The 11590-nt window shown below is 43.9% G+C and overlaps 1 non-coding gene across 1 annotated transcript; it reads right to left on the bottom strand.

Moving 5' to 3' along the window:
• Positions 1-9092: 9092 nt before the first annotated feature.
• LOC120668207 lies at positions 9093-9199 on the bottom strand. The gene has a single exon (XR_005672305.1). It is a non-coding gene; the product is annotated as a small nucleolar RNA R71 (small nucleolar RNA).
• Between the last annotated feature and the right edge of the window lie 2391 nt (positions 9200-11590).

Below are 11590 nucleotides of genomic sequence, written 5' to 3'. Positions count from 1 at the left end.
GATGAACACGCTGAATCTCCTACCTGGCACGCCAGCTGTCGGTGTTTACCGCCAAGCCTGCTCAGGGATACCCTTAGCAGTAAGGTTTGTAGGTAGGGATCGACTACTCTGGAACTTGATGGTACAAGAAACACAAAGATTTAGACAGGTTCGGGCCGCGAGTTTGCGTAATACCCTGCGTCATGTGTGGTTTGTATTGCCTTAGGTGTTGATGATTGTTTGGAGTGGGGTCCCTGCCCGCCCTTATATATCCGGGGGGACAGGGTTACATGAAAAATCCTAGCCGAGTACAGTTGGAATTCTACTACAACACAATCGGGTAGTTTCCTTTGTACTGCAGCTAGTTCTACCCCTATTCGGATAGTTACAAAAGAGGTAAGGTACATCCATAAGCTATCCCTCACTCGACAGGGGAACATTCTATGCCTGTAAGCAGTCCCACTACCCTGGGTCTGACAAGGGGTACTCGAGGGTCCAGCAGGTGCCTTGCGCTTCTTCTTAGCACGATGGGCCATAATAAGATCCTCTTGAGTGATGGCCAGGTTTACCAGATCATTGAAAGAGTCAGTACGCACAAGATTAAGCCTCTCCTGTAACTTGGTACTGAGCCTTGATGTAAGCGTTCATGCTTCTTAGCGTCGGTATCCGCATGATGACCATCATACTGACACAAGTGATTGAAAGCCTGGGCATACTACAATACAGTGCGATTGCCCTGAGTCAATGCCAAGAATTCATTGAGTTTCCGATCGAGAAGACCAGCCCGAATATGATGAGCCATGAAAGCATCCTTGAACTCATTCCAATTAACAACTTGATCAGCTGGTAGCATTCCGTGGTAATGATCCCACCACATATGAGCTGACCCGCGAAGTTTCTGCACGGCATAATGAGTCTTGTTTGCTTCGGAACAAGGAACAAACAAGAGAGAAAACTTGGATTCGATTGTGCGAATCCAAGCATCCGCATCAAGTGGGTCATCTGCTTTGATGAATAGCAGGGGCTGTGTACTCAGGAAATCTTGATATCTCGCCTCTTGCAGTTGATGAGAATGATGCCCACCTCGCTGCTGCTGCTGCTGGGCTTGCACCAGCTGCCGTAAGATCTCGGTCTGAGCAGCCAAGACCTCTGCAATACCCGGTGGTGGAGGTGGCGGAGGTGGATTGCCATTCCCTCTAGCTCGAAAGCCATTGGGACTACCACGAGTTGATCCAACCATCTGAAACGTGAGTAGTTTGCATTAGGCACAACATTTTCAGCATCTCAAATGGAAACAAACAACTCAAAACATGAATGGAAGAATAAGTATTGCATCAGCCGCGTTACACAGAAAACTGTCGATACAAAAAAGTGCATAACTGGAGTTCTGTGTATGCTATGGACTTGAAAGTTTTACAGGAGCTAGACAATTTCATGAGCTACAACTGTGGTAGTCAATGCAAAATCCGATTTCCAGAGTAAGTTAGTCGAAAAAATCAATTACTACTGCTCTGGTTTTCTGGTTTTACAGAAAATAGAGCCTCTGTATTTTGCGTATATCTCATGCTGTATATGTCTGATTGAGCTGAAATTTTGTGAGAATTTAGATGATGAAGATTGGAACAACTTTGTTATTCAACTCATGAGCTAATTCGGAAAGAAAGTAAAGATAAAAATTCGAACTATCTGCTGCATTCAGATTTCACAGTCTGCCAACACTTTACATAAGTAGTATTAGAGGTTCATTACATCCAACATCTTTCCACTTCTACCTGGGTTACTTCTAGCATTAATACTAAAGGGGGTAGAGTTAAGTTATCCTTGGAGCCCATGATCCAAAATTTAGGCTACACTAAGAGGAGTCTACAAAAGTCAGGAGTAGCGCCTTGGTCAACATATTGACTGACGCCTCGCTCGCTGCCGGAGAGTGGGTCTCGACCTGTGCAAGCTGCGGTGCCTGCTCCTCAAAGTCAACCTCTGAAACACTCTAGATCTCCTGGGGCTCGTCCTCACCGTCCACCAGCATCTCGTCGAGTGGTGCGTGAAGGGCGTCCTGCTCGTGCTGCAATAGGTGAAGCTGCCCCTAGGCGTCGTCAAGGTCAAGTTGGAGGTCGTGAAACTGGTCCTCAAGAAACTGGAGTGTGGCGTCACGGTCCATCACCATATCCTGGATCTCCTAAACCTGGCTCTCGAGTTGGGTGATCAAAGCACCCCTGCTCTCGAGCTCGTCGTTGGTCTCACAAAGCTGCTCGTCCCTCAGCTGGACAGACAAATGTAGAGCCTGAGCCTAGTCAACGAGCTAAGCGATGGCCTAGCTTTGGGAGATCTGGAGGCAGTAGAGTGTGTTCAAGCACTCCGCTACCATCCGTAGCGCACCAACTGGGTCGAGGGTCGCAACCGTGGCCACGTTGGCCATCTTGTCGTGCCACAGTGGGTCGGCCGGGTCGTGCGCAGGAAACAACCCGAACGCGGAGAGAAGAACCTCCAACGGGTGCTGAGAGCAGAAAGTGATCATCGCCTTCATAGCTGTAGTCTCCCAAGTATCCAACAAGCAGTGGCCAATCGCCTGGGTCACGATCGGCTCCCACCCGTTGAGCGGGTGCTGCGGGATCACCATCGTCACGCTGCAATGGCGCACCCTGCTCTCCACTTAGTCGTGGCCCTCGTAGAGCCGTGGCTGGGGGTACCCGGCTGCACTCAACAGCTCCAGAGACGGCGAGGAAGTCCATCCCAGTGCAAACAAGCCGAGTGCACGTGCCCGTACACGTCCATCACCACCAGCTCGTCCATTTGCCCCAACAAAGACAGACGGATCAGCTGATAGTTAGACAAGGAATAAGCTGATTCTGGACAGTTAGAAAAATTGACCAAATCGATAGATAACATGCTCTGAAAATTCTGAAAAAATTACAGAAGACACCTAAGGTAATGGGGATCATTTCATCTAGTCAACGCTAAGGCCAGTTCAGATCCTAACATGGTGAATTGTTCAAGGTCTTGAAGTGATGTCAAACCAGAAAACAGATTGTCCAGAGAGTGAGTAATTTGACCATATCTACCAAACCACTTGGCCAAGATAATTCAAAATTTTATAGTAAGTCCTTCATCAAGTTACCTACAACTTTCTTGTTGAAGCTTTTTCAAATGAGCAACTTAAGGTGGTCGAAAAATTCGGTTTAGACTGACTGCTCCGAGTTAACAGATTTGCAGGAGGTTACTATAAATTCGAAATCACTAAGGCAGGAAGCTTCAAAAATTCTAACATTTTACAGAAGATTAAGATTTTATGTAGCTACATTTCATATTACAGTCCGAACTTGTTTTGAGGTGATTTTCATATTTTAAAAATTCAAGGAATCCAGAGTTTCAAGTTTTCACAGATTCTCTAGATGATCTTAGGGATGGATGTTTAACCTTTTCGATTGCGATTTCATTTAAACATTTCTTTGCTGAAGATTTAGGGATGAATGCAGATCCTAATCGTCCTAACCAAAGAAAATAATTACCAAGTAACCTTGGATTTACGCAGTTAGTTTACGGTGGCATACATAATACATCCCTCGCTATATAACTACTCGATATAACTATCTAGCCTAGGATTCGGTTTGGGGTTAGCGTACCTGCAGAAAATTGACAGTATATAAAATGAACCTTTTGTGCCAGCACTCACGAAAGTGTTCCCATACATTACCGATCACTATAGAACCGGCATTGATACAATTACCGTCGTATGGACAACATTAAGCATACGTCATTGGAATAACATATTGACTGAGTGCCGTCGTGGACGGGGAATTGAATTCCAATTTTCAAACCATTACTCCCCATATATTCAACCGATGGTTGGTATATGGGCAGTAGCTCAAGTAGGCCACTGCTTGAGCTCCCGCGTTCGGCTCGCATCACCGACGGGATCAGACTCCCTCAGCTGACTGTGCAAGCATACCTCCGCGGCGACATGTCGATACAGAATTTAGATTGCGACTCCCTCTATTGTTTAGAAAACAGTGGCTGCCATCTCTGGTAGGCTGTCTGCGAGCTCTAATGCCAGCTGTGGCAGAACCACCCAAAAATACTGGGCCCGGGTGCACTGATCTTCATTGCTAGGCAACTCTGACCCAATTCGGCACGCACCGGTAGTTCCTCGTGTGAAGTCTCGATTAAAGCCACACTATTCCAGGATCGCACAGACAACACTCACAGGAAGGTAAGCCCATAGATTACAACACAGAACATTTCTTACATCATCAGAGTTTGCAGCGGAAAAGTAAATTTATTATAAACCATGTTCAGAGTAGCAAAGTACTACAGAGTCCTGACTACACAAATTTATTCAAGTATCATTATTGCAGCGGAAGAAGTAAAACGGCGACTAGTGAAACATGTGACGCTCGATAAAGCCCGTACGAAATGTCACTTAGTGGGAGGGAGATCAGCACCAGCTGAAGGGCCGTCCCACTCGATAGACCAGCCCGGAGGCAAAGTACACGGCCAAGTCAGACTTGCAATCATATCCTCAAAATTAGTACCTGAAAGCAGTGCCATAAGCAAGGCTGAGTATACTAATACTAAGCAAGGCTTACCCGTCACTGGATATATCTTAGTCTGATAACTAGACATGCAAGGCTTTTTGGTTTGTGGAGTTTGTTTTGCCAAAAATGCCTCTAAAGTTGGTCCTTATTTTCAGATTTTAACTCTGCCATATTCTAATTCGATTAACCGTTCTACATTTGCATCTAACTCTAAACAAGCATGGTAGAGCAACCATTTAATCATCCAGTAGTATTATCATCATCATGTTCCACTTTTTACTCTATGTGACCAAAATGGTTAAGCAGTCTCATGTCGTGAGAGGCGGACGATTCCAAATCGAATTTCAACCTGGCCAGGGGAACCTAACACACACGTATGGGGATCGACACCGCTTTCGCCCATGCTACTTTTCTGCTTTCTTTTCAGTCCGTGGATCCGGGTCACCCTCCCCGACTACTGAGTCCGACCACTCTGCACCCATACGTCGCGGAAAAAATAAATCCACTCGCCGGTCCAATCAGGTACTTAAGCTTACTGATTACCATATTTCTCGGCATGTGGCTAGTACATTCAAACGCTTAACGAAATGAGCCACACACCGCGACCTTAACCAATTTCAACTACACCAGCGGGGTATCACAACTACACAACTTAGCTCGTTGTCCTTATATTCCAGCAGTAAGTAAAGTCAGTCAACTCTTATATTCTCGCGACAGTCAGGAAACCACTCGACTTCTACCGTACCTAGTTAGCGGGGCAACTAGTCAATAAAAAGATCCAGATGTCAAACATAGGTACCTAGGGACATGCATCTATGTTTTCGAGCAATGCCTAAAAACATAAATGCGCAAATAAAATTATTACCGCATATACGAATAGTTAGATGAAATTAACACAGTAAAATAATAGGATTATGCACCGGGGCTTGCCTTCTTAGGTACTATCAAACTGAGAGTCCTATGGGGCTTGGCCCAGGTCTTGATTCAACTTAGCACAGTTAATATCAATATTCTTCACAGAAACAGAGTCCGATGGAACCAACTCGTAATCACCGTCAGCAAGATTAACCATTTCTATATGCAATGTAAAGATTTATGGTTACAATATGATATGAAATTTTTTCCTTCATGATATAGTTGTAGTTCAATAAAATGTCAGTTCAGTGATGATCTTGTGATTTCATTTCATGGGCAGTCATTTATGGGGTAGAACTTATAATTAAGTTACTTCATGAATGAGTGTGTCGGGGTGTGTTTAATTCTAGACTAGGAACATGAGCTTAAGTTCACAATTTCATAACAGAAAATCTATTCATGAAATGGTACTGAAAAATTTATGGTGAGCAGATCAGATAGTCTAGTATCTATTGTAAAAATTTCAGCTTTTAACAGCAAGGCATCTAACAGTGAAAAATCATCTATTCAGATTAAGCTAGGAATTTTACGAATTTGCACAGGTTGTTAGGAATGGTTTCTGGAGCTACAAATTTTTCAGAAACATATAGGTATGACATACTCAGCACTGTAATTTTTCTAAAATTTATCTACTCATAAATAGGAGGTATAAAATTAACTAAACTAACATGCTAGCAACCAAATTAGTTTCCACAGGGAGTTCTACTAGGGTTCTGGATCTCAAATTTTTACCAGAGTCTAGAAATTGTCTAAGCATGCTTCAGTAAAATTATCAAGCATTATTTCTACCAGCTCATTTACTTATGTAATAAACTATATATGAACTTGCATTTTCATTCGAGATACAAGATGACCAGCACTGTATGTCAAAATTTTTCTACAGAAAGTGCTCATACTAATAAGCACAGGTTCAAAAATTATGACCAGATGTGAACTATTGCATTCAGAATGAAAATAACGATTCTAGGCATGATATACCAAGCATGATTTCTAACTGTAGAAATACTAAGTAACTAGAGTTAAAACTTTAAGGGCATGATTACAAGACGAAAATAGAGTTCCAAAAATAAACCTAGATTTGTCTAAGCACAGGAACTATATATCATGAATTAAGTTCATAAAATAGGCAATAAATAGAATATATAGCAAACTAGATCTAAAATTTCTCAAATTTATACGACAGCAAGGATTCAGTAACATGTTCATCCAGAAAAAAGTTTCATAGCTAAACCATGTCTATTTCCACGAGCATTAATATATGAAGCTAACTACTAGATCTAGGAATCTTAGCTATTTGAGCAAGTAAAAGATATCAAACTGAGTTCATATTTTTACCAGATGCTTCTAATAGCACTAGGATCAATATATCTAAAAATCAAGCACAGTTACTGAACCAAACTCCTAGAACATTTATGTGCCATATATTCTAATATTTTTCCTAGATTAAAATGTAGGCAGAATCTAAAGATTTGCATGTGTTGACGCTCACTAACGACCATTTCCAGGCGTCAACTTGATCAAAAAATCATGCGATTTTGTATTTCTTACACGTACTTATATTCAATAAATTCCCTAAACAATACTTTACCTTCTAGAATATGCAAGTTGTGTTTTTGAGCTAATATGCAGGTTGCAAGCACACTTTGGCCCAGTAGAAAATCACAGAAAATATCAGAGTACCGATTCAGGCTCAAATGGACCAAATGTAGCCCAAGAACCGAAGCAAAACAAGTCAAGACATGCCAACCCCAGCGTGGATCAGACAAGGAGGCCCAGACATGCCCAACCCCCAGCAGTTGGGGGCGGTTGACGGCCAGGGCAGGACGGCTGACCTATAGGTCGGCCGCCCAGGCCCATGGGCCCTACCGCCCCAACTTTGCCACGTGGTGCCTCCCTGTTGCTCCTTTAGGTCGGTTTTGGGTGCTGCGGCCGGTGGCTCCCTCCTATAAATACAAGGGGGGGTGTAGAGAATAGGAGACACACACACACACACACACACACACACACACACACACCCCTCACTTCACTCACCTCTCAAGTTCCTTCTTGCATAGTCTTTAGGCTTAGTGGAGTTTAGGAGAAGTCTAGGAGTCATCGAGTCGCCGGAGTTGCTCGAGAGTCTGGCATGGGTTCATCTCTAGCTCTCTCTTGTAATATTCGGTCGTTTATAATAGAATTAGACTATGGTTACCGATATCTGGTTGAAGTATATTCTGAGTTATCCAGTATATGCTTCTTGTCATGGTTGCATTATTATTCAATGATCTCATTGCATAATTGCCCTGTGCTGGAGATAGTTAGTCTTTTGTTCGTAGAACTCTATCAACTGTTACAGTATTCGTATGATTTCTCTAGTGTGATGTCTGTCCATCCGGAGGGTGGGGGCTCCGCGCGGGGCACTAGAGTATCCCTTACTAGTGTAGACATGGTATCTAGATTAGCTAAGAGTTGCTGGATGTCAACTATACCCACGGTTTGTAGAGGTAGCCAACAGGTGGTGACAGCCCTGTCCCAGCCTTTTAGTAATCCTCCACGTTCGGTATGGGGGGTAGGAGGTACATAAAGTCGCCGGGGTGTACGGGCTCCTCCCGTTACTTCGATAGCGATCTCCCTGTTGTGTAGTTTAATCTCTAACAAGCTAACTAATGAGAAAGTGTAGATATAGCTAGCCTAACACAGCTGACTCGAGCTCTGACTTTTACCTTCCTCCCAGCCTAAAGCAATCTTTATCTTTTATTTATCCCAGAGGGTAGTTTGTGTGTGTGTCACACTACCTCTTACCATGTTATTATCTTACCCCTATTTATGCATGAGAATATCCAATCTAGATAGAGCTCACGAACTAATCTATATACTCTCCCACTCATCGCCTTCCCTACGGAAATATAAATGACACCCCCTGGGTAAAATGCTACAGCTGTATTCCGTGCGCTTGCGGATTTATTCGTGGTTCATGAAATACTGCCACTCCAAACTTGGCGTCATCGCCAGGTGACGTTGGTAGGCGCCAACAAGCATTTTTGGCGCTGTTGCCGGGGAAGGCACAGAGTGGAATATATAGATAAAGTTGTGAACAAAATCGAGATTGGTTTTCGCATGCTAAACAAGCTAACTTGGCTTTGTTTTCTTGTCTTTATTGATATGAAAACAGGGTAGTGTTTGACCGGTTTCGACTTGCCGCAAAACTTTCATTCCAATCCAGAGTTATTTTTTAGGAGAGTTTGAGCTCATATCGTACCTCCTTAGATCTCACTCTCGGCAGCCGAACCAGTCATCGCATCGTCGTCAGCTCCTATAGCTATGGCCCAGAAGACACTCCGTGATTACTCTGCTCCGTCTGCTAGCCAGGTTCCAACCGGACCCGAGGTTAACACCGGAGGAGAAAATTTCGAGATAAAGACGGATCTCATTACGATGGTGTAGGCTAGCTCATTCTGTGGCAAGGCCAATGAGGATTCCAGCGCTCATCTCCAGCAGTTCCTGGAACTCTACAGCACTTTTGTTATCAAGGGTGTATCACAAGATGCAATCCGGCTCTGTCTGTTTCCGTTCTCTCTCTTGGTGAGAGCGAAGCAATGGTTTTATGCTAACAAGGCTGTTGTGCATACTTGGGACAAATGTGTCAAGGCGTTTCTCTTGAAGTTCTTCCTGATGGGCAAAACCAATGCTCTTCGTGGTCGGATTTCGAACTTCCAGCAGGCATCAAATGAGTCAATTCCAGAAGCTTGGGAGAGGCTTCAGGAGTACATTCTGGCATGTCCACACCATGGAATGGACAATTGGCTCGTTCTACAGAACTTCTACAATGGGTTGACACAGTCATCCCGTGATCATGTAGATGCCGCTGTGGGTGGAGCTTTCTTCTCGCTGACCACTTGTTGACGCCTTTTCTGGTCAACACACGAATGCACTAGATCGCGCGGTGCAAGGAGGGGCTCCTTGCAGCGCCTCCTGCATGGAGAGGTCAGACAAGTCAGAGTGACCGGTCGGACCGGTCGCCGTGCGGAACGGCGACGATCCGACGAACGCTCACCCGGGAGGGACCCCGTCGGGGCAAGCGCGCGTAGGGTTGCCCTAGGCTCGGCTGGCCAGCTAGGGCATTCTCAAACACCATGGAGACGAGAGAAGAACAACATGTCGAGGTTGGAAAAGTAGGATAACGAGGAAGAAAAGTAAAGGTAATGAAATAGTAGATTTGTTTTGCATTTTGATCGATTGGATCCCTCAATCGGACGTGGCCCTTTATATTTATAGGGTGGGTGGACTTGCCCCACAAGAAATCCTATTACAAGATCTAAATCTATAAAAAACTCTAGTTATACTCGGACTCTGCTTGGACCGGTCAGACCAGTCGGTCGTATCAGACCGGCTACAGTAAAACCCCAACCGGTCAGACCGCCTACGGACACCGGTCAGACTGGTCTGCCAATTTTAGTCGTCAACATATGCCCCCCTGTTCTTTGGCAAAGCTTGCGTGCCAAAGAACACTCCTCTGTCCAAAATTGTCTAAGGGCGATGATCAATAATACACCGGCCATTTTTTGGGCTAAGGGCGATAAAAAATTACCGGCCATGTCTTGCTTTACTTCAAGTTGATAATGAAACAATTTGCTTTGGTCTCCAAACTATTTTTCATGATTATTGGCTTTGTTGGCTCGATGTCCACTTGTTGCTCCATTGATTCTTGCTTGCGCAAACGTTGTAGCCTCCTTTTTTGGGTGTGAGATAAGCCTGAGGGACACCACCTCGGCTGTAAGTACTTTGAATTTTCCTTCACGTCCTTCTCACCCTCCTTGCTGCAATTAAGATCCTTTTCGACCAGATTATTGCTAATTGGTCTATGAGAGATACAACTTGGATACATAAAAGGATATTGACTATAATATGGTTGTATATACATCCTACTATAATCCAAAGATGTATAACAAGAAGGATATGACCAAAACCATGGAACAACTGGTCCTGAGTATGACATAGCAGCACAGTTACCTCGAGACGAACGAGGATCCAATTGCTCGCAAGATCTTGATAATGTCTCATCCTTAGCTTTGCTTGGCCGTCCCATCTGTTTCTTCTTCTTCTGAGTAGCTCCTTGCTTCTCATATTTGGCCAAGAGTTCCTTGAAACTCGGCCTCATCTTGCTTTTGGAGGAACTCTCAGATTCACTGGATGCACCGGTCAGACCGGTCTGAGTACTGGTTAAACCGGTTGGCTTGTCGTCGGTCTTTCCTTTCTTATCTTGCTCCCCAGCCGAACTTAATTGTTGTTCAGCCATATCGTTTGAAACATGTTCAATATCAGGGACAATTTTATCAATAGAACTAGCCGATATTTCTTCAACGGTCGGCTTTTCTTTATCCTGTGTCAAATCTGAATTTTTATTCAATCGTCCATCTTTTTTGACACGATAGACTTGCTTGATCACTTTGTATTTTCTTTTTTGCACAGGTCGATTTTTAGAATCAAAACGGCCACTTTTTGTAGGTGATGGCTCACTAATTGCCGACTCCCTATAAGTAATATAATTTGGGTGCAAATATGTAGGAAGAGACGGCATATATGAATTATGAAACCACGGTGTACAAGAATAAGGCATATTGAAATATGCACCCCATGGCATATACATAGAGAATCCATATGACGGAAACGGCATTAACATAGGAGCATAATTCCATTGCCGATTCTGATTATAGAATTTCTGTTTTGGAACAGATTTTGGTTGCTTGAAATTTTTAGCCCGACTAGCATGTTTGATATCCTTTTGTTTTGAGGATTTAACCGGAAGCTTCTTATTGGTCTTCGGCTTTTCTTTTTCGTGCTTATGACGGCTTTTGGATTCAACAGTTTTCCAAACACCAATCTCGGGTTTCTTGGGCTTCACCATCTTTGGCTTTGATTAATTTTGCGAAACCCTGGGAGAGGCGGTTAGACCGGTTGGAGAACCGGTCAGACCGGTTGCGGTACAACCGGCGCCTTTGCCTTTGTTTTGTTGCCCCCCGAGCGTAGAAGTACTAGAATTAGTTTCCGTGCACTTGCTAGGGGATTTTTTATCAACAAATTTGGCTTGAGACGGCCGAATTACAGCTTGACCAGCAACATCAGGCAAACTTTTGCAAGGATTATTAGTCGGTTTTTCAATAACCGACTTTTGAGCAACAGGAGCT

Source organism: Panicum virgatum, chromosome 3N (assembly GCF_016808335.1).
Source record: "Panicum virgatum strain AP13 chromosome 3N, P.virgatum_v5, whole genome shotgun sequence".
Lineage (NCBI taxonomy): Eukaryota > Viridiplantae > Streptophyta > Magnoliopsida > Poales > Poaceae > Panicum > Panicum virgatum.
This window is presented reverse-complemented; position numbering and strand designations above follow the sequence as displayed.